At 39.0% G+C, this 21,686-nt stretch overlaps 1 protein-coding gene and 1 non-coding gene across 4 annotated transcripts in view; both read left to right on the top strand.

Annotated features, from left to right (window-relative positions):
• The window catches only part of LOC145993966 (phospholipid-transporting ATPase IF-like), a 219,682-nt gene that overhangs the window by 103,723 nt on the left and 94,273 nt on the right, over positions 1 to 21,686 (top strand). The window lies entirely within an intron of this gene.
• LOC145994511 (U1 spliceosomal RNA) lies at positions 2,095 to 2,256 on the top strand. The gene has a single exon (XR_014442376.1). It is a non-coding gene; the product is annotated as a U1 spliceosomal RNA (small nuclear RNA).

Below are 21,686 nucleotides of genomic sequence, written 5' to 3'. Positions count from 1 at the left end.
ATTCAAGAGGGGGGGGGGGCAGGCTTGTGGAGAAGACAAAGCAAAAATGAAAGCCCCAAAACTGAACACACAGGAGAAATTCGAACCTTTCATGGCCATTGTCGTTGACAAGCCTAAACATAATGGTAGTAGCGCCTCCAATGGCAAGAAAACTCACCAACGCTTTCAGAATCCTAAAAAAGTCAGACGAGATCACAGGCATCAACGAGGTGTTAATCAAACGATCCAGATATTTTGTAAACACTATCGTCAAGTCACAGTCCACAGTTTTCGTGAATATGCGTTGGAAACTACGAAACTTCTTATAGCAGAATATTTCTGGTATTAGGCCTATATGCTCAATGGCGTACACAAGATCTTGGTGCACGGTCCATTGCCATAGCGGCAGCTGTTCTTCCAGTCGGCAGCTTTCTGCTCAAGAAGCAGAATCAAGTTATTAAGAGAGCGACTTCCCCAGAAAGCTCCCGAATTTCGACCAACAAAGATCATCATCTTATCATCAGCTTATCTCGTCTGATCCACTAATATCAAGCTTTCCGCCTTTATTTGCGTGCGTCGGCACGTTTGGCCATTTTCCACCCTTCAATATATGAAATTATGTACACTATCAGAAGACGTCACTCGCTTGCTCGACATCACGGAGTATCAGATGAACCCTAACAATTAGCCTGACCAATGAAAATTTATCCACTGCTAACAGTGAAACTGGAGGCCGGGGCAATGAGTAAATTACAAATATTTGCTCAGGCTCTCGCTCTCGTTTTAGTAGTGCTTTTTTTAAAATATACTAATCTCTTGGCCTCCAACGGATGTGTTTATTTGGGCAAGAGATTGCACATTCATATTGTTGTTGGTTTGGTTATCGCGAAAATGAGGATGATGTGATGAAATTAATGAAGGGACCTCGAACAATCCAGGACGGGATTCGAACCTGTGATGAGCGTGCATTCTTGTTCCTGTGTTGTACTCTGCAGTGAATAATGAAACAATTTGAAATGAAAAATGTATCTCCGAACTCAAGAAGCCAAATGAATATTATTGAAGAAACTACAAAAAAGTGCGTTTTGTTACCTGTTTTTTTCTGTGCATAAAGTGGACTTAAAACACCAAATCAACCAACCGTGGGGGAGTGGTTATCACAGCGCGCTACGACACCAGGAGTTCCGGGTTCGAACCCCGACCTGGGCATGTGTGTTCTTTGTGTTTGTCCCTTCATTAATTTATTTAGTATCATCTTCGCAATTAACCAAATGTGAGGAAAAAGGAACGCTAAGTAACAAAAATCAAGTCAAATCATTGATTGGTTGCTTGATTTGGTTTATTTTACTTCGCTTTTCCTCCACTTTTGGCTAATCGCGAAGATGATACAATATAATTGATAAAGGGACACACTCAAAGAATACCCATAACCAAGCCGAGATTCGAACCCAGGATCTCTGGCTTAGTAGTCAAATCAAATCTTATTTTCAAATGTGGGTGGGGGTTACGTGTACTTTTTTTAGTACTCATTCATCATTTTGCAATCTTTTCCTGTTATTGACGTTCTATTTTTAGAAATACTGGGCCCTAAAGGGGGGAGGGATATGAGCCACACCAATCTCCCCTTGAGCACGCCACTGATTGCTACCCCAAGTGTCGACGTCACCGCTCGTCACTGCTATTCGAGGGATTTTGGGGGATGGCTTGAGCCCCCTTAGCCCTCCCTCTGGTTACGTGCCTGATTACAGGACCAAATGGTGGCATGCTCACTTTCCCACGCGTTTTTAAAAAGAAAATACAAGTGTGTTTGTTCCTCGCGAAGCCAGCACAGAAAAATCTCAAATCGTATAATCAATGGTTAACCGGTGATTATAAACTTCTCGGTAGATGGCAGCACTAAGAAAAAAGCAACTTCTCCGTTTATAAGTTAATAATTTTAATACTTTATAGCACTATTTCATACGAATATTTTGTATCTTAATAAACTTGTTAATTATTAAATGTAGTAATTGTACTATATTGATGAATCGAGCAGAAAACTTTGTAATTACGCAAGCTACCGCTGGTAGTTTCTTTAGACGGTGTAATTAGGGTCGGTTGTTTTCTGCTTTTGGCATACTTACCTGGCGTAGGGGCTACCGTGATCAGCAAGGCGGTTCCCCCGGGGTGAGGCTCTTCCATTGCACTTCGGTTGGGCTGACCCCCGCGAATATCCCAAACGTGGATATCTCGGGCGCGTAATTTTTGGTAGTAGGGACTGCGTTCGCGCCGTCCCTTCAAATTATAATGTAACAAAAATTTCTCACATTATCAGAAAATTATTACACTACATATAACAATAGAGTGCATTGTTGAGTTTTACACTACACAGCTTATGAATATGATACAATCCAGTTTAAAAATTTATTTACATAGATATTGACCGTATAATGCATATTCTTAACAATATAAATGTCGATAGATTTGTCACTATTCTTTTTTTTTTTCAATAGGAGTTGATCGCTTGCATTTGGTTACTAAATTTTTCTAGGAATTCATTCACTTTGTAGTACATGTTTTCTAGGATTGATTTGCATTATTTTACATCGCTTCTTGTGCCACTTTTGGCTAATTTGGAAAGATGGGAATGAGTGATGATATGATGAAATTGATGAATGGACGTACACAAACATCCATCTCAGGCTAGGATTCGAACCCGGGACCAAATGGCGTCGTAGATGTTTTCTAGGAGGAGTGGCTGTACAGTCATGAAAAAAATACTTCCCCAAAGAGCCTTAATACCAGTTAGTCTTATGTGAGAAATGTTTCTTTCCATAACTGTACATGGATTCCGAATTATTTTTTGCACATTTGCTTGTAGTCATTAGGTAATTTATTGTATATTAACAGTGCTGTGTGGTCAATGCATTTTTTTATGTCTGTAGTCTCATTCTTTTTGGTGAAAATTTGAACTTTTCTTTTGAAGTATGTGAAGAGCATAGTTTAGCAAAAAATGTAGCCCCAACTAGGCCATTCAAAATAATTACTTACATTTCTAGGAGATGAAAACTTTTGTTCCTATCTGTACATTGGGAGGGGGCAAATTTGTTTTTGTGCTGGTGGCACTTGACGGTTTACGTCACTGATACAATATTTTCAATGGCAGGGGGTTTAATCAAGAGAAAGATAAAAGCTGTTGTGTCTTTAAAGTAAATGAAATCTGGGGTGCATTATCTAGCAGTAAATCAACGTTATTATTTGATACAGCCACGTTTCGAAAAACTACAGTACAGTAATATGCTGTGGTATAAGCTGAAGTCAGCTTCGAACCAGTTCAACCCAACCGTAATAAGCATGCTTTCTTTTCGTTCTATCTTGAAGTAAACAGTGATTTGTAGCACGAACGAAAACAACATAAAGAAAATGGGCAGTCCACAAGTTTCATGCAAGATATGCTTATGTGCTTGGCTTGGAACGATTACACGTGCAGGTTACCACACACCGTGATTCACTGTGGCCAGCCATTGGGAGCCGACGGACGGGGTTCGTGCTGTATCTGCCCTTGAACGCAGGCGTCAACTTTCACAACCCCAGCACGGGTGGCGTTGTTTATGCAGACTCGAATTTATGTAACCTAATATGCACAGGGAACTGTTTAACAGTAATTACATTTCTTGGCGCCTTGCACACATAAACATTTGTGTCATTTGACACCGGTTTTGGGAGTAAAGTGACACGTTATTTTTTCAGTACCCGAGTTGTTTTTAAGGCGTTACCAAAAGTATTAAAGTATGCGAGTAATTGTAACCAGTGGCGTGTCCAAGATTTTTTTGATTTTTTTTTTTAGTAGTAGTCTGTCCTGATGTTAGTCTTTTCCTGCCTTTGACTTTTTTCTTTTTAGGAATAGTGGGCCAAAGGGTTATTGGTTATGGATTTGCCTCTACCGTACAATCTTGCAATAAACGAGATTATTTTCTCGCAACTTCCAGTCACTAACAAATATCTTTTTAATTAATAACTCAGCTAAATCACTTAACGTGATTATTTGTACAACCCATCATGGAAGTACAGTGCCACATTTCAACCAGGTGGCGGAAAATTGAACTATTTTTAATCGCCATCCGCTTCCCCATGGTCTGCATAGTGGATTCACCAAATTTCAGAGTTTTACGATGCCTCAAACAGGCTACAGAGGGCTCTGAGTTGGGTAACTTTAGTTCTGGCCAACCAGTACTTCATTGTTGCTTTAAACTTGTGCATGCAAAGTTGGGTAAACAACTACAAAAAGTGTATACTTGTAGAAACATTTAAATATCCTTATTGTAGGACAAAGTAACTGTAGCACAATATTTTTGGAAGTCAACTCTGGTAATGTACCGTAAACACACCAGATGTCACCACTATATTATGTATTTCACAATCAAATTACAATTGAAGTTTATATTAGTCGGTGGTCGAGTTGAAAGGAATAATCCCTCAGGATATACAGGATGAGCCAACATTTAACAGGCTAAGACTTTCGAAATTTGTAACAAGCTACATGAGGTGAGTCGACTGGTATTATTTTGAACGTACGTTAGGAGGGAGGTACCTAAACATTGCAAGAGGTAAAGGCAAAGGGGGACCCAAGACACTTAATTTGATGATTTAAAAGTGCTTCTATTGAACACTGTTTGCTTAAAATGGCACACTTTATAGGGGAGAACTATTGAAGTATGTGCCACTTTATCTGAACAGGAGTGTACAGTCACGGACGCATCTAGGTTGTAACCATATAGTTCAATGGTTGTAACAAACCTATTGACTCTCAATGGTATCGTTACAACCCACAAGTGTCCGTGCAGTAGGAGAGTTTTTCCAAATGCTCGACATTTCAAGCCCTACCTGAGAAAATGTAGGCTTCTTACAACAGTGCGAGTGCAAAAATCAATGCAGTGCGAGGTTGGTTTCAGGCATGCAAAGAAAACAAATCCTATATCTATGGAGAGTATTTCTTTCCGTCCAAGGCCTGCCCACACCTACTGATCTCACCTTGGTTTAGTCCGCCTGCAGGTGAGCGAAGTATGACTCACGACCAAAGAAAGATCTTCACGAAATTCGATAATGCCAGAAGTATTTTGAATTTGCTGTGATGGCAGTGGAAGGTCTCGAAAAGTTGGCGATTGAAAACGCTCGTAAATTCTTCCAATATCGGAATTCATTACTTGTCCTGAGTCCTGATCAGTAGGAGGGGGCTGGAGTTGTAAAAGTGGTTATTTCATAGCTGCTTTTTAAGTAGAGGAGGGATAAAATATAAAATATTTTCAATTGGTTTTTTACCTTCGTTTTACAAGTTATTCGAATACAAAAATTGTAATCGGAGGTCATGTGAAGTGGAGTTTACAGTTACGACTATGGTTTTTTCCTAGTTCTCCTACTGCTTTCATTTGAAAATGTTGACTTTCTCAAAATTTCGGGAAGCGTTGTAGCCCCATCAGCTACCCCACCCCCCTACGTACGCCAATGGTCCTGGCAGTTAGTTATGTTGCATTTGCGATGATTCACGTAAAGTGAAAATATGATGGTTGTTAGCACGACAGTCACATAAGAGTACCTTTTCAGCTTTTGCTAATTAGTACACTAAATAATTCATCAAGATATAAAGTGTAACAGTTACATGAAATGAGAGTAGTTCCAATTACAACAAACTTTGTTTCATATTTTGTTCAAGTGTAATTTGGGTCAGCAATATCAAATGAGATTTGATTCCTTCCGGTCGAAGCAAGAACAAGAAATACTGGACGGACAACTCAGAACTATTTGCCGTGCAAAAAATATCTCGTTACGAACTCTTCGCCAGGTGGCTCGTCGATCAATTAGGCCAATTATGATAATATCAAGTAATACCTTTCAATAGAATTGGCAAAATTGGTTTGTATATCAAATTATAGATGCATTACAGCTATTTTATACTAAGTACCATGGTTAATATTATTTTGAAAGATTTATTGACTAGTTTATCGTGATTGGCGGGCAGGTTCCATACAACACTTTGTAACAACAGAGTACGCTTCGACGCTTCGGTGTATGTATGTGTAGTACAGTGGGATCCATGAGTATTACCGTGCAAATTGTCCATCACCATGTTCATGCATTTTATTTCACCCAATAAGAGCTTCAAGAATTAAAAGAAAACTCAAAACAAGCTTTTGACAACTTCTGCACCAGCATACATAAAAATCCATAGCTTAAAAACACACAGGATGTAAGATAAAAATTAATGAAAATAGTCATGGACAATTTGCACGGTAATACTCATGGATCCCACTGTACACTTCTCACACCGAAAAAGACCTTTTCTTTGTGATCGTGGTATTCTTGGAAAGACTGAAACAGATATTGTCAGAAACCAAGTTGAGATAAAATGAGGGCTTGAAAACAAACTTGCAGTCATATTTCCTGGAACTAACACTGTGTTGAAGTGGAGTCTCCTGCTGTGAAAGAAAGATCATTTGGAGGACAATAGAGATGGTGAAAGGTGACTGCAACCATTCGGACAGATCTTGTCTCAAGGCCACTGGAAGTTACGCAGCAATTGCAAGGAATCGCACTGCCAATTTAAGTTCCGTCTGCAGATTTCTCCCCCTCCCCCTTTCCTCTATCGTCTGGTGCTGCTGCCTTGTGGCAAATTGTTCAGCTGGAAATGTTGCGGTTAATTTCATTTACGTTAAAAAAGGGGGGGAGGAGTTGGCGGACATTAGTGTCTCCCTCCAGTCCCCATACTGCACAATCACTTTTCAGATGTACGGTGACATGTTACTCCCAATTTTTGCAAACGAGGATGACTGAAGTAGCCGCTTTGCACAGAGGCGAATACTAGTAATACCGAGGTTTCTGGCTATCTTAGAGTAGTTATGATTTAAGGGTAGTGATCTGCAAATCTGGAATTTGCAATTTAATCGGCAATCATAATGATTTCTAGAGGGAGGCGAAGCCTTCTTATAGTCCACTATTTTTTTTTATTGTATCTCTAGTAGCTTCTCAATGTATGTATATTGGATTGGAAGACTAGAGCCGACAATCGACGGATCAGTGGAGAATATCGCACGAAGTTGCTATTTCGCAGTTCTTTGAGCTCACCAAATGTTGTATTTGTAGCATGAATAGTTGGGATGATGTGTTGCACTTGCAACCTTCAAAATTTATGGTTGACTTTCTATTTTTACTGGCATAGAAAACAGAGTGAGCAGTTAAATTACCATATTTGTCTCTGGTAATAATGTAATATATCCACAGCTACGTTACTCTCGTAGCGACTACGTCTCACATTGACACAGTGACACTCTAAATCCACCTTTGATTATTGACCTAAAACTCCAGAAAAGCGACGTTAAACGAATTAAAGTGCAACAACAATAAAAATGGCCGCGCCCCCCGTTTTGGAACCCAATCGCCGCCACTGACAATGTGTATTATAATAATTATACTGATGGTGATATAAATACCGGGTGTCCCACGTAAAACCGCTCCGCGCACGTTTCCATGCGAAACAGGCAGACATCCAGTATAATATTAGTAATATAATCCAGATTAACTCGAGGATGGTGTTTCTATATTTCGTCCGTTATTTACCTTACCCCCAGAGCCTACGGCAAACATCTTCTTCCTTTCACGAAAGAAAGCCGTTTATGGCCGTGTACACGAACGAAGATCAAATTTTAATCTCGGATCGGGAAAGGATCACTGGAAAATTCCATTGCACGAAAACGGTTCAACACTTGATCGCGATCTAGGAACATCAAAACGAGTTTATCTTCTGATCGGCCATTACACTTGATCGCGATCTAGGAACATCAAAACGAGTTTATCTTCTGATCGGCCATTCGCGACCGTTTTGGCGTGTGATCCTGGTTCACGATACTGACACTTAGACTGCAGACAGTTGTTTTTTAATATAAGAAGAACGGAAAGTGATATCGAGGGCGTGCAAACGCTAGAGATGTTGGATGTACAATGCTGATAATTCGAGATGTAAACTAAATACTGCCAAAATAATAATAATAATAATAATTTGTGGTTCTGTGGTGCAAAGTCGTAATGTTTATAAATACTGTACTTTCTATCCCAGAACACAAAACATAGATATATAAATGTCATATATTACCTACGTGCAAGGTAAATTAGAACACAGCAATGTTTACGATATTGCTACATGGTGTTGGAAATATGATTGTATAAATTTACGAAAATACATGTTACTGGCTTTTTACACGACACGACAATATAAATACAGGGTGATTATAAAGTTTCGATCCATTTCTGTGAAAAACAGATATTAGAATCCAACCAATAATGAGAGTGGAAAACGTAACACTTAGCAACACATAATCCATCAAGAACTTCTACAGATAATGTAAACCCAACCTCAGAGTAACACATAATCCATCACAGGTTGCACTTAGCCTTATTCCATATGACCACCCTGCACGTCCACACAAAACTCCCAGCGACGCACCGCTGCACGAAACACCTTTTCTAGCATTGTAGGTGTGATGTTGAGCACCTCATGCCTGATACGCTCCTTCAGTTGGTCAATGGAGTTGATTTTGACTTTGTAAACCTCTGACTTTACGTATCCCCTTGGAAAAAAAAAGTCAAGGGGTGTGAGATCAGGAGAACGTGGTGCCCAAATGCGGTGTGAACCCCCTACCAATAAATCTACGTGGAAATGTGTGTTCCAGGTACTCACGAACAGGCCGTGCAAAATGACTCCCGACTTAGCCTTCTGGTTGATGCTTTCGGGCTTCTGGTAATTGCATCCTCTACCCGTCGCACAGTGTCGGCTGACACCCTGGACCTACCGGAACGTTTCACATCCTGCACACTATCCGTGGTCTTGAATTTCTGCACCAGTAGTCTGATATTATACCTGGTGGGAGCAGGTTTATGGAATTTGCGTTCAAAGTCCTCTTGAACCTCTAGGTACGTACCATCTATAAAAGAAATTCATAATCAGCTGATTTCAACAAAATGGATCGAAACTTTATAATCACCCTGTATATAAGAATTAAGAAATGAAAAATCAAATACCACAGTACAGTAATAATAGAAATAACAATATATCTTTATTTGAGCGGACGAGGTTCAGCGTACGCTGTTCTCTCAAAATCGAATGGATTTCGTAAGGCATTAAAGTCCCGTAGAAGAAGGTTCCATGCTTTCTCCTTCTCCTTTTGTGTTGTGCCGTCAGTTCTTTTTTAATATTATTATTTTTTTACACTCCACTACATCCTTGTACATATTGACAAGGTTGATTAGTACATCTCTCAAATTCAGAGAAGTTTGCAGCCCGAATTATAATCTTCTCCTACATGTTGATACTTTTTAACACATCACATTACTATATGGGGTTCTTGATTGTCATTTGTTTTAGCCAACCAATCAGGTATAGCCTTACAAATTAGTCTCGGATCAGTTGAACGGAATCTCCTGAACGTTTTTCGTTGGTGCAATGCAAATCTTTAAACCAAGTTCATTTAGAGTGGATTAAAATTGATCTCGTTCATGTGAACTTCGAAATAATCGACGTTGGTGCACGCGGCCATTAGTGATGGTACTGAGATGACCTTTTAAAAATCGATTGATTTGCTTTATTTTACTTCGCTTCTTGTGCCACTGTTTGGTAATTTGCGAGGAATGAGTGATGGTATGATGAAATTGATGAATGGACACTCACACACATTCATGCCCAGGCCAGGATTCGAACCTGGGACCCCTGGCGTCGTAGCGCGATGTGCTAACCACTCAGACACAGGGCCGACTTTTAAGAATCGCGACGAGACGAGACTTACATTGGGTGTAGAAGGTGACCCCTTTTCAAAGACACCCAAATGTGAACCTCCCTTCCACGCAGTACACCCAGGACTGCAATTTGCACACTAGCGACAGGCTCTGTCGTCTACACTCGCACGGCCAGTTTGATCCTCTGTGGGGCTCTGTGTTGCGCCCTCCGTAAAATGTCCATCTCATGTTATCACCATTTATCCCATCTTCATGATTAACCAAAAGTGACAGAAAAGACAAGTAAAAATAAACCAAATCAAATTCCAGCTAGACTTAGCTTTCAGATACGTGTCGCTTGGAAGCAAACCCTCGGTAATCAATGTAACATTTCGAACAGAAGCGACACAAGTTGCACGTGTCTAACTGGGCCTAAACATGCATCATGTCGCTTCGGGCTGTTGTTCGCATGCATGGTGAACGCTTGCATGTAGACTGAAGGATCGCGTGTCTCTTTGGTGTGAACTCCCGCTGTCGCTTTCGTCCAAAACCTTCCTTAGTGTATGTTCCGTAACTTGTACAGTTGGAGCAAAGATGGCCGCCGGGGGTGAGTAGTCTGTGTGAGCGCGGAGAAGGACGCGACAGCCGTCTGCAAATAATGTATTTTACAGCGTATATATATATTAGGGCTGAGCTGATACCACTTTTAACCGAAACTTGAAAATTGCAATAATCAAAATTTTTCAAAAGATTGATCAAAATTGGTGTGTAAATATTCTTCTACAATTATGTGCATCAATTTACCAAGAAATTTGGAATATTCAAGAATTGCATCAGGATATTAAAATAGACCATAGACATTATGTAATCACAAAATATAGTTTTTCGTAAAAAAAAATCGTATAATATAGAAAGAAAGTTTGAATGTTTCATAATTTCCAGGATAATTAAACTCCGCGACAGTGTTGCGAAGAATTTTTTCGGACCCTGTGAAGGACCAATATGCCGGAAAAGTATGAGCTGGTATCGGTAGATGAATTTCAACCGATACTTTCCGATACCGATACCATTGATATGGGCGATACCGATACATCGGCATATATATATATATATATATATATATATATATATATATATATATATATATATATATATATATATATATATATATATATATACGCACACGCACACGCACACACACACACACACACACACACACACACGCACACACACACACACACACACACACAAAATACGTATATAAGGTAAAGTGCCATAATATCGGATACCCGCCCAATATCGGATACCATCATTTCTCGACTCGTGGGTGCTGCCATCTGCAACAATCCACTGAACTACGTTCGTCGTTTGCCGCCAATACTTCGTTGTGAGTGGGTGCGCGTGCACGATCGACGAAAACAGAAATTTTTAGAAAATTTTCAGTTTCAGAGTTTTTGGAAGCATTTCATGATCCAAGATTTTCACATTGAAGGTAAGGAGAAACTATAGCTTACTCTAATATTCCATCTTTCTATGAAATATAAGTATATTGATATGCTAGTCCTATTCGGGTAAATGTCTTTGTTTGATATGAAGGTTATATTTCCCGCGAGGTCGCGTTCGCCCTAATATCGGATAGGGAGGCCTGCCAAATACCGGATATCAAATTTGTCAAATTGACATTCCCCAATCCCAAATTGCGGCACAAAACATGTCAAGAGCAATCTGACTCAGATTCTTGTGACACTAGTTTGAAAATAAATAATAGGTTGCTTCTATCATGAGATGTAATTTTATTTCAAATATAATGTTAATATATATATATTATATAATGTTAAATTCCTATCCGATATTCGGACGGCTTTTTTCGATTCCTCAGATTTGCATGGTTTTTTATTTTGTACTGTACAACAAATAATTTAACAATAAGGGAGATAAACACATCACAAGGCAAAAGGCAAGGTACCAATAGTTCATATTACCAAAAATTATGCATTTCTGTTAAATTTTAGTAGGTCAATTATGGTGATTTCAAAGAGTATCCGATATTATGTCGGTTTACCTAATATATATATATATATATATATATAATTGAGTGTCTTTATTAGGTGTAGCCTATGTATTAGTCTGTCTACAGCATCATAACCATTCCTAGAAAGGATACAGGCAGCGTCCGAAACAAGAACGGTGCTTCCTGTTGGTCAGGGCGCGAAGAACAGTGTACAAGACTCAATTTCGTTCCAAGCTTTGGTGAACTAACCAATAATATCTTACTGTGAGATTTATTCAGACCCTGATATACCTGAAAATTTACGGCTCCTATATTTTGTTTATCGTAACTGCAAAGATAATCCGTTAGAGGCAACTGTGAACCTGTGCGCCGTGGTTGCATACACTCAGACTAAAATACTGTGTTTCGAGGGCGAGGACCTGTCTCGTCTCGCAATGTATAGAGGTCCTTATGGAAAACAACTTTTTAGACGCAATCATCCCTCGAAAGAAAAAGAGTATTTCATTCTCATTGTATGCAACTACGAAGCACGTAGTGGCAGTAGTCACCATTTAATTAAGTTTACAATTACAGTAAACAAAATATGGGACCTCGGGTAGACGTACGGTCCCTGTGTTTCAATAAGTCGCATAAATTACTATGGTTAGTTTTCCAAAGCCTAGAACGAGGTCGAGAATTTCATCTCGACAAATTTCGAAGGTTCTAATTTCGTTCTCCTCTTGATGTTTTAAAGGCCGTTTTGGTCCTTGTACCAAACTGAACAATTTAATACCAGAAACAACAAAATAGTGAAAACACTAACCACATCTTTAGAAAGAATTCAATGGTGAAGTGCTTACTTTTTCACCTTTAAAAAATAATCGTCTATCGAAAATGCTACGCTGACTATACATATGAACATTCCTCCCTCCACTGGGAATTGGAACCCGGAACTTCTTAATTACAAGGTCTTACCAAGTCCATTGTTCGGTCTTTTTAGTATGCTGAAGCAACCAGATTTTGCGCGCACCATACATGGTTTGAACATAAGACGATAAATAGGCATTGCATTGTAGTTCATTTTGTAAACTAACTACAAGATGAATGAATGTCACCTTGAAGTTGTGTTCCTACTTTTTCCAGCTATTCGTAATTTTCTTAGGAAATGACATTTTAACCTTCGGGAGGCATGTTTGGACATGAAAACATTATTTACTATACATCGGCTGAACGTGCCTCTTCATACTAATGACACAAAAAAGTTAATGCAAATTGAGGCAAAGAAAAGTCAAGGAACTAGAGTAGTGTCACTGCTTTCCGAAGCATCAGTCAAAACATGGATGACAAACGAAATGTCACAATCGGTCTAAAGACTAATTTTGTACTAAGTAGTGATAAAATTAGGAAGTTGGCAACGTTCCAAATATCTTCTTTCCAAGAAAGTAAATCAACATAAGTTTAATGTTGCTGTGCCAAGTCTGCTGCTGTTATTAACAAGCTTATTTTTAAAAATAGAACGTAAACTGTCGCAGTTTCTGTTAAACCTCAGGAAAATTTTAACAATGACGTGGAAGTGTATGTTCGCAGCTGTCGCGATCAGACATACAGTAATATTGGTCATTTCCATACAATAGTATTTTGTTTAGTTCGTTTTCCATCCTATATGACTTGAGTAGAACTGTCGCTATCGTGATTTTACCAGTCCCATACTTTTTGTTAATTTCCTTTGATTTCAATTAGTTCCAACTCGAATGATATTTTCTTTTTCTCTTTCGTTCTTTCTTTCGGAAAAAGAGAAAGGGAGATACCTCTCTCTCTCTCTCTCTCTCTCTCTCTCTCTCTCTCTCTCTCTCTCTCTCTCTCTCTCTCTCTCTCTCTCTCTCTCTCTCTTTTCTCCCCATTGTCTCTTTTCCTTTCTCTTCTTTCTTTCTATCGTCCACTATCAGAGAGAGAGATCCTTTCTTTCTCTCTCAGTCACAGAGGGAGGGAGAAGGAAGGAAGGAATAAGGAAGAATGAAAGAAAAAAAGGTGGTCTCTCTCCCGTATTCTTTTTTTCTTCTTCTTAAAAGAGAGCAGAAGATAGAGAGTGAGAAGGACCCCCCCCCCGCTCTCTCTCTCTCGAAATATATATCCCTTTTATTTTGTACAGTGGGATGCATAAGTGTTATGAAGCAAATTGTCCATCACCACGTTATTACTCAATTACAGCTTGAAAAATTGAAACAAAACGCCAAACAAGGTACTTACAATATCTGCTCTAGCATACGCAAAAATTCGTTCCTTGAAAACACGTACAGTGACTCAAAAAAGTATTCAACTCACCACAAGCCTCCCATGGAAACATGTACAACAAGTAGAAAAGGAGCGAAGATGGAAGTACATGTCCACAGAAGTTTAGTGCATATTATTGAGGTACAAACTACACAGAAAAGAAACACATTTAGTAGATGACAGAATCAGTACAGAAAAACAAAAGACAAGATGTGTAATTGGAGCTCAAAAAAGTATTCAACTGTAATACTTGCGGCATACAATATTAGGTGTGCGTGACATCAATAATACCTGCTTGTGCCCCGTTTCCCCTTGATGATTTTCTGCAACCGTTGTGGGACTGATTTCACCAAGGTATCTGTTGCTTGTCGGGTAATCTGCCCCCATTCGTCCAACAGAACGCGCTTGTGGTCGTTTTTGTTGAAAATGTGGTGTTCTTGAATTCTTTCTTCGAAAATATGCCATACATTCTCGATAGGATTAATGTCTTGTGATTGGGGAGCTGTTTGCATCCAGCGTGGGGTGTTGTGCGATAACCAGAGCTTGGTGTTGAGGGCTGAATGTTTCGGGTCATTGTCCTGGGTGAACATGTAGCCACCAGTAAGCCCATAATGTTCACTGAGTTGGATAGGTGCGCCTTCAAAGTGTTGATGTGGTCCATTGTACCATCAATGAAACACAAATCCCCAACACCATTGGCACTCTTACAGCCCCACACCATTACCCATCCCCCACCGTATTTTGTTGTAGCTGTGAAAGTTTTCTCATCTAGTTCACAGATCTTATACAGCCAAGCAATCATGCGCCCATCAGACGCCCATTGGCCCATTTGTAATTCTTTCTTGTAATGTTATGTACTTGTAATGAAATTTGAGCCATGGGGCGTCAGATGGGAGCATGATTGCTTGGCTGTATAAGATCTGTGAACTAGATGAGAAAACTTTCACAGCTACAACAAATTACGGTGGGGGATGGGTAATGGTGTGGGGCTGTAAGAGTGCCAATGGTGTTGGGGATTTGTGTTTCATTGATGGTACAATGGACCACATCAACACTTTGAAGGCGCACCTATCCAACTCAGTGAACATTATGGGCTTACTGGTGGCTACATGTTCACCCAGGACAATGACCCGAAACATTCAGCCCTCAACACCAAGCTCTGGTTATCGCACAACACCCCACGCTGGATGCAAACAGCTCCCCAATCACAAGACATTAATCCTATCGAGAATGTATGGCATATTTTCGAAGAAAGAATCCAAGAACACCACATTTTCAACAAAGACGACCACAAGCGCGTTCTGTTGGACGAATGGGGGCAGATTACCCGACAAGCAACAGATACCTTGGTGAAATCAGTCCCACAACGGTTGCAGAAAATCATCAAGGGGAAACGGGGCACAAGCAGGTATTATGGATGTCACGCACACCTAATATTGTATGCCGCAAGTATTACAGTTGAATACTTTTTTGAGATCCAATTACGCATCTTGTCTTTCGTTTTTCTGTACTGATTCTGTCATCTACTAAATGTGTTTATTTTCTGTGTAGTGTGTACCTCAATAGTATGCACTAAACTTTTGTGCACATGTACTTCCATCTTCGCTCCTTTTCTACTTGTTGTACATGTTTTCATGTGAAGCCTGTGGTGAGTTGAATACTTTTTTGAGTCACTGTATGATGCAAGAGAAAAATTAATGAAAATAACATTACTTGTGCATTCCACTGTACGTAGATGTAATTTAAAGTCTCCTTCTCTTTATGTTGAAAAAAATCTGCGTTCCTTTGTTAGTGCAGGTGAAAAATCGTGGACAATTTTATTGATATAAGAAAGGGAAGTTAACTCCCAATAGGAGAGTCCATTTGAAGTTCAAGGCCACGAAATACTTTCCTGCTCTTATGTTACGTAATGCAAGGGCGCGGTTCTTTTTGTCGCTTTACGGGAATGGTCTGAAGGTCACTGATTTCGAGGGTAAAATGAGTTTGATTTTCATTGCCTTTGTTTTACTTGCACTCGAGAGTGTCCAAACATTTGAGTTGCATCAAAGCTTCTATCCACGAACTTGACATTCTAACACTCTGATGCAGACAGCCTACGTATAATATACTTGTGCCAGTTTTTTCCCCCTTGCATCGTGTGTGTATTGAATGGGCATGTTTAACACTTGCGCCTTTGGTTTAGCATGCGTGTAAATGATCTTAAACGAAGGCCGCTATAAACTGTTTGCTCAAACCGATAAGGAAACTGAAAATGTTTTGCCATATCATGATCATCACAGACAACTGTTATCAGACCGGAAAAAATAGGTTTCATAGCCATAGAGCACATCCAAAGATGGTGGCGATGCGTATTCGGAATCGAATCTGCGGAAAGGTTATATCGCAACTGCTTCATTCTTTGAATCTAGATCACACTATGTAAATGATAAGGCATGAACAGAATAATGAACAGAACTAAACAAAATACTGTAGTACAGTGGGATTCACAAGTATTGCTCGGCAAATTGTCCAAGACTATTTTCATTGATTTTTTCTCTTGGATCCTAGGTGTTTTTAAGAAATTTATTTTTATGTATGCTGGTATCCTAGGTGTTTTTAAGAAATTTATTTTTATGTATGCTGGTACAGAGGTGGTCAGCAGCTTGTTTGGTGTTTCAATTATCATTATGTAAAACAAAGTGAACGAATATAGTGATGGACAATTTGCTTGGTATTAGTTAAGGATCCCACTGTTCTCGTTGCCATATTTAGGCTATCCACGAGTAAACAAAGACATATCGAATGGCACAATCGATTGTGGAACTGCAATAGGGAAAGAACTGATCTTGAGCGGTCTGGCGGATACCTGTGAAATTGACCAGCGTTATTTTGTATTTTATTGATTTGCCTCCAACAGAGAAAATATCCCCATTTACAGGAAAGCTTACACTGCTGTACACACTTTTGTATTTAAATATTGAACCCCCCCACACACACATATATATATAACAATAAACATACATGTAGTCAGTCATACACAAGCACACACATACCCAAAACATATCTCTACATAATATAATAAAGTAGTAGGTACAACTGTACAAATAGCCGGCCTTCGTGGCGGAGTGGTTGGCGCATCGCGCTACGACGCCAGGGGTCTCGTGTTCGAATTCCGGCCTGGGCATGGATGTTTGTGAGTCCATTCACCATCTCATCATATCATCACTCATCCCCATCTTCGCAATTAGCCAAAAGTGGCAGAAAAGCGAAGTAAAATAAACCCAATTAACCAACCGTACAAATGAAACATATCCATCCTTATACACATACATAGTTTAATAATTCCTAGAACATAACCAACCTTAACCTTCCATATAACATGCTAAAACAGAATTGTTGGAAAATTGCCAGAAACATTGGACAATTACAGGCAACACTTATGGGGAAATGGACTATTCAATTCAACCACATATACCCAAAGAATCTTGGTACCAAGATATTCATCTATCAAGAAATTATTTAACAAACTCTTATTAGATGTCGGCTAAACTACACCCTTGTCCCCAAAGACTTGTACAGTGAGATCCATGAGTATTACCGTGCAAATTTCCATCACCATGTTCGTGCATTTTATTTGACCCAATAAGAGCTTCAATAATTAAAACAAAACTCAAAACAAGCTGTTGACAACTTCTGCACCAGCATACATAAAAATGCATTGCTTAAGAACACACAGGATGTAAGAGAAAAATTAATGAAAATAGTCATGGACAATTTGCAAGGTAATACTCATGGATCCCACTGTGCAATCTCCAATCTGTCAGCAGTGTGGTATTTAAGAAATTTCCAATGGGAGGGGGATTCTACTGACTGTCCAGGGACAGCATGAGATAATGACTTCATGCCATATAACATATCCCCCATTGTTAAAATTTAGCAAGTAGAGGGGAGGACAACTACCCAGAGGGCGGAAATCCCCCATCCCCCCTACAAATACAACCCCCTCTGTCAGTATGGTGCAACCAGTGATGTGCCGTAGACTATAAGTTTACGTCTACATGCGTTGTCTACACGTAATCTACGCGTAGATTACATTGGGTTGTAGTTTACATAGACTACCCAATCTAACGTGCATAAAAAATAATTTTCAAGGGTTTCATGAAAGGAAAGTGACATTTTCAACTATATTGGTTCCTAACGAAATAAAAATAATCCTATTTACAACAAATTTCTCTTCTCTTCTATTATCAACTATGAAAGATGATAAATAGTATGCAAAAACCAACAACAGATGGCAGTCGTGAGGCAAAAGTGGTCTTTTCCCCATACAACATTAGAATATTTCCCATATTAGGTTTCTTCCTAGGTGAGAAATTGTTCGAATTTGGAAGAAAGAGTATAAAAATTTCTTCTCACACATCAGCAACTGATACGCAGTATAATTTTCTTCTAAATCCACGGCTCCCTTTGCTAAATTATCACCTTTCGCCATGTTATTTACATAGATTGCGTAATCTAAGTGTATAAAATAGTCTACGTGTAGAATGTAGACTATCGTTGTTTACGCGTAGAAGCACATCACTGGGTGCAACTGAAGGAACACCTGATCATATTATATTTGAATGTCGTCTCAACAAAACTACGCGTGATTATTTCTTACTACTGTATGAACTGTGAGAAGTAGGAAAAAAAGGGGCATACGACTTGTCACCACTTTTGAGGAATCCGATTAAGAAAATATAATATGTATACTTACCAGAACAGAAAATATTGTATTATGAAATTGTAAAATTATGAAATGTAAAATAAATGTAACTGGTGCATAGCAGAAAAGCTAAAACCAAATATCCCTATTTATGCAAAGAAAAAAGAACTTCCATATAAACACCGTTTTAGTTCAATTCTAATAAAGGTGGAAAATCCAAAGCTCAGTATGTGTAATGGTTCGTTTTCTTCACATCAAGTACATATATTCAAAATTTCCTGTGTGTTTTAAATACAGTAACGAGAATCAATCATTATTTTAACGAATGTCAAGTATAAATATATTTTCATTGTTGTATTTTCACAGAGAGATTTTTATAAGGAAGCGGCGAGTTAAAAGAAAACTGCTACGCGAATAGTAAAAACAATAGCGATTTTCAAAAATGGCCCAGGCAGAAGGACCATGATGAATTTTTGACCATGTTTCTTCTGGACATGGTAGAAACCGGACCACTGTGTCAACATAGCAAGGAAAAATATTTAGCAGTAGTTGCTTTCGTCGTTTGTATGTTACATCAACTTTGTATCTATATCTGAAGTATTCAGACTGAATACTTTCTTCAAATCATCTACTTAGGATTAAGGGGCTAGTTATTAATTTGTTCTTTACGTAATACGTCAGCAGCAAACAGCAGTGAAATCTCAGCCTAGATACTATCCTATAAATCAGATTTCCATGAACTCAGTTGATCCTGTAAACAGGCGCGTGCCCAGGATTTTCGTAAGGGGGGGGTTATGAATCCAATACATTTTCCAGTTCACAGGTCAAATTTCTTGTAATAAATTAGATAATTAATATACTTGGATTTTACCCCAATGAACGCAATCAATGTATTTGCTATGGATGCTTCATGTTTTTATTGCATCATATAAAAGCACCTGCTTGAATATTTCCAAATTATTAATATTTTATATTTAATTGCTCAAATATAATTTTTAAACAAAAAATATATACACTCAACATTGTAACAACATTAAAGAGATTAAGACTACTTGATGTCTTAAAGACAGTAATAAATAAGGTACCACAGTTCAACAATTTAAATTCTGAAATTTAGGCATCGAGGTTTCTGTGCGAGTTCTGACAATATGTCGTCACAAGTAACTTTTATATCCCGGTGAGTGTTCAGAGCAGCTAACCCATTTAATCTTTCTTCGCAAATGGTATGTCGAAGATAGGTCTTCAACCGCCTCAAAGTTGAGAATCATTTATCATTTGATGTTGTTGTTACCGGGATTGTACATAATATGCGCAAACGTGTGTTTACCCAGGGAAATATTACTTCACTGCATATATCAATTGCTTCAAGAGCATTTACTGGACGTCATTGCATTGCTGCAAGATGACGATACCACAGTTTCATTTCAGTGTGAGCATCGTCGCCTTGTAATCAAGGTGTTCCGGGTTCAATACCCGGTGGAGGCTAATAGTGGTTCGGATCTCACTTTAAACTTTAGGTCCAGTCCCGATTGGCCTTACTGTGGATTTAAAACATCAATTCAATCAACAATTTACTTGTTGTGAAGATGATTTTGCTAAATATTGTGTACATTTTTGGCATTGTATTATTATATTATTGGTGAAAACATTTGTTTGACAGTCGACAAACAAATACGAACCCCTTCAGTAATTAACATTTTCTACTACAGTGTCATTCATATTAGGTCTATGGAGAGGAATTTTGTATAATGTTAACGTTATGGAACTGCGAAACCAACTTTTGAAGGGGCCACTCCCCCCTTCCCCTCCGAAGCCCAGTACCGCACCACAGGATCTGTCACTGAGCCCGACAAAATCTTGCCACACAGTGCTCGAAATAGAAATTCGTAGCCGAAAAGGGAGGGGATATTTGATCGATTTTGGAGATACGAGGGGGTACATCCTTGTATGGATCAACATGGAGACAATACAGTAGGTGGAGGATGCTCAATATGAAAATTATTCTAATTGGGGGTATGATTTGTGAAACTTTCTTAACTGGAGGCAGCATCCCCTACTTCGACCACTGATGCCAGAAAAGATGCTTTCAGAAAATGAATTTATTACTGCACACGTATATTACTTATTGTATTTGTTGCGTTTGTACAAGAGAAATATTCAGAAGATTTGTAAGGAATATTTACAGTTAATAGGATGCCTATCTAGTCTATCCCGTGTCGTAATACAAATTTTATCCCTTTCCTACAAAATAATAAAACTGTCCATGGCAACCGTGATTTTATAATGTGGTTGCATACATATACACTGTATAGTAGCACCAAGCTTTCTGGGACCTCGGAAAATACGTGCCACTGCTCCGACGCCAGGGTTTTAAATGCCTTGGTGGATCTATAAGATAGGTAATATCGTTTTTCGAGGGTTCGTGAACAAAACAAAAAGTAAATGATTGTAAAGTCCATTTTATATTCAGATACGTTAATCGGGACTGGACTTAAAGTTTAAATCGGGATACGTACCACTGTGCAATGCACCTTCACAGGGGATCAAACCCAGGACCTCTTTGATTACACCACCATTGGTGAGGCCCCTGAAATCATTGAGGGAACTTGTTCATCTTCATGTTCTCTCGCCCTGCCGAAGTTTATTGGTGAAATAGGGTGACATCCTACACACGTCTTCCAGACATACACACGCGGGCACCCCCCCCCTCCCCTGCACACACACGATTGTATGCTTACAGCCCATGCTGTGGCCTCCCAGAAAAACAATTCTAAATCCGTCTATGGATATATCTACTATCAAATAATGAACGTCACTTACCTCGACAGTTCCTTGACATAATTTTGCAACAAGGTTTGCAATATCTTCTGTTATGCCTTCTTGTTGAATATCAAGAGTCTGAAAGTTCGCACGTTTCACTCTCGCAATTCGAATGGAATTCCTCTGAACTTAAATCGACCTTTTCTGACGTTCTATTTGTGGAAGGTGAAGCTTCAACTTCCATTTTTTGTTTCTTTTGGAAAT

The sequence above is a fragment of the Lepisma saccharinum genome, chromosome 10, assembly GCF_977018435.1.
Source record: "Lepisma saccharinum chromosome 10, izLepSacc3.1, whole genome shotgun sequence".
NCBI classification, from domain to species: domain Eukaryota; kingdom Metazoa; phylum Arthropoda; class Insecta; order Zygentoma; family Lepismatidae; genus Lepisma; species Lepisma saccharinum.
Note: the sequence above shows the minus strand (reverse complement) of the source record. Positions and strands in the feature narration are given on the sequence as shown.